This window comes from Paramisgurnus dabryanus, chromosome 7, assembly GCF_030506205.2.
Source record: "Paramisgurnus dabryanus chromosome 7, PD_genome_1.1, whole genome shotgun sequence".
NCBI classification, from domain to species: domain Eukaryota; kingdom Metazoa; phylum Chordata; class Actinopteri; order Cypriniformes; family Cobitidae; genus Paramisgurnus; species Paramisgurnus dabryanus.
The window spans coordinates 29,170,917-29,174,137 of record NC_133343.1 but is presented as its reverse complement, the minus strand read 5'-3'; positions in this window follow the sequence as shown (position 1 = coordinate 29,174,137).

Below are 3,221 nucleotides of genomic sequence, written 5' to 3'. Positions count from 1 at the left end.
CTTCTCATGAAACAAAATACAGTATCAGATTACACTTTTATTTTTTAATTGATTTATGTAAACTTTGTGGAATTGATGATGATAACGAACTGCCCTGTTGACAATAACAATAAAACCATTATTAAAATTCTAATGGTTTCCATTAAAATACCAACACCATTAAAACCACACTAGTGTTTTGGGCCATATTCCATTAGAATCAATTAAATTCCCAATAAAACTTCTGTGATGGTGTATTTGTTTTTTAGCAGGGTGATAATAGCAGTAACGGTGCTGATCAGATCTAATAACACGACAATAGTGAATCTGAGAAAGTAACAAAATTAACTATGGTTTTACCACAGTTAAAAAAAATATGGTTACTGTAGTAAAACCATGGTAACCACAAAATAAACATGTTTTTAAGGTAATCAATACAGCAAAAAATATATATACATTTGCAACAAAAAAACATTGGTTAATTTTCGTAAGGGTATGTTTGTTTAAATTTGCTAAACAAATACCGTGAACAGAAGTCCATATGTTCAGATGACATCCCTAGACAAAAAGAAGTGATGTAACATTGATTTATAAAACTCTATTATTCTGTTAAACACGAGTGAAAACTGTCCCATGTGGGAACTGAGTCGTTTTCTTTATTTATTCATGAAGTGAACCGATGTGCGCAAGAGCGAAGTTCAAATATAATTCACAAAACATCTCTACTAATCTATTTATTTAATACAGTGCATCTTAAACACTATTAATGATATATAATGTATTTATTAACACATACACAAAGAGAAAGAGATAGTGTGTGTGCGGTTTGTGTGCGCGCGCGTGTGTGTCAGTGTGTATAATGGAAACAGATTTGTTGTGTTGATTGTGTGGCCTCAGGCTCTGAGTCCCAGATGACCGCGGCCACTTTACTGTGTTCACAGGCGAAGACTAAAAGCCAATTACAATGTTAATGTGTCCTGAACCACAGGGAAAAAAACTCAAAGTCTTGCGGCAAATAAGGTTGTAGGAGAGAGAAATACTAACACTTAACAACCAGACACAGGTATACATTAAATAAATAAATAAATCTAGGTCACAGCGGAAAAGAAAGGAGCAGTGGTGGCTGTTATTTGACACACAAACAGAAAGAGAGAGAGAAAGAGAGAGAGATTGACATTGAGTTGCTGTGCGGCACTAGCAGGGTTAATAAAACCCGCAGCTCTCTCGGGATCTCATAATAGCCCATTAAACAGACGCATTTGGATAAATGAAAAGGCTTTTAAGTGGTTACCACAGGACCACCTGGATTTTACTCACGAGCCTCTGTGTGCGGCCGCGCGCGTGTCTGTGTATAATGGCTTTTGGCTAAAAGAGAAGATTTTATTCGAGAGCATTTGAGTACTTGTGTGATTTTCCTGCTTTGTTTTCTGGTAAAATTCAATAAATCCAGACCATTCTCATGAAGTGTGGGTATAAATAGCACGCAGTGTGAAAAGTCGTGCAATATATACGCGCCAAATAGCATTTGTTTCTTGCTATGATAGCAGTCATTCCCGCATCTTGTAGTGTCGTTTTATGTATTGTTTTTTAGGCTATGTTTCTTAATTTTTTCTGTTTTTAAACCATTGTCGGTTGATTTTGGGGTTAGATTTGGGATTTGCTTTAGGATGTCATTTAATATAGGTTTCTACATGTTTTTGTACATTTTTAAACCATGGTCGCCTGTTGTTGGGGTTAGAATTGTGTTAGGGTGTCATTTTATGTAACACAAAGTTGTTCCAAAAACCAAGCGACAATGGTAAAAAAAAGAAAAAGGACGGGAAGAACTGGTGTATATGCACGCAAAAATGGAATTTGGTTATGCGCGACGTTTCACACTGCCCGCTATTTATACGCAATGCATTTATGAGGATGGGTTGCCAAATCAGTTGCGAGACTTAAATACTAAATTGCACAGCGTTGTCAGGTGTCTGACGTTCAGAAAGGTTCATTGTATAATTAAAGCAACATCATCAGGAAACATCAACGCGATAACAAGACACAATGATGCAATGATTTTTTTTAATCCACTCGTGGTTCATATAAAGCGGCAGATCTCTGGTCAGATATAGACTCTAATCAGTGCAATAATGTACTCGTGATTGTCATGCTAATAGTAATGGATTGTGATTGGCTAATTCCCGGAGACCCCTGGAGAGTCGCGCGTCATTTCAGCTCTGTGTTTTAATTGAAGTGTGTTATGTGTTATTTTCCGCTTCGATGAGCCGCAGAAGTGCCGTCGGATCCCGGCCATACCGTGTCTGAAACTGAAAGAAAATGACCACCAAAAGATTTGATATTCCTTCAAATGCAAGGCAGGCATTTCATCCCTTTAGACACAGAAACTCAAATAACATAAAACTACAAAAGCCTATTTCTGTAATATGTGATTAATAAAAATATTGCGTAGAAAAGTGATACAATTGGGGAGTCATCAAAAATACTCCTTACTGTATATCATTATAAAATAATTACAATCATTATATAGTTCTAGTTCATGCGCACGGAGTGCATCTGCGCAGCGTCATAGTTTTGTGTTCAGATAATAAATGATCGGTCTAAAGGAGAGAGAGAATTTATCTGCTAGACTGATTCAGCTCACAGCAGAGCACTGAAGTGTGTAATGAGAAAAAGGACAAAGCAGAAGACTGCGAGAGAGAAAGAGAGAGAGAGAGAGAGAGAGAGAGAGAGAGAGAGAGAGAGAGAGAGAGAGAGAGAGAGAGAGAGAGAGGGAGAGCTGAACAATGCGTTGAGATGGCACCTTGTGAGAGAAGATAACATGAATCCTACAGCAGAGTGACACAGACAGCAGCGTAAAACACCTGATCGAAGAGAGACTGATCCTGGACCAGTGTCTCTGGGGAGAGATGTAGTGTTATGTGCTTAGAGGACTCATGGGAGAGGGATTCTGACCTCCTATTGCCCTCTATGATTTTTCTGAAGGGTAATAAAGTGAATGAAAAGGAAAGAAGAGACCATGCGTTCAACCTCACTGAATTCCATTGATCCGAGACAAAATCAAAAACTAAAACTGGTCTTGAAGATGCGCGAATATGCAGTCACAATGAGGTAAAATTGACAAGGATATGTTATTTGGGGATTTTTACAAGAACAGGATAAAACATCAAATCTTTTAAAATTAAGTTCCATCATAATATCCAGCATGCGTGTAAGGACATGAAACATAAATATTTTAATATAAA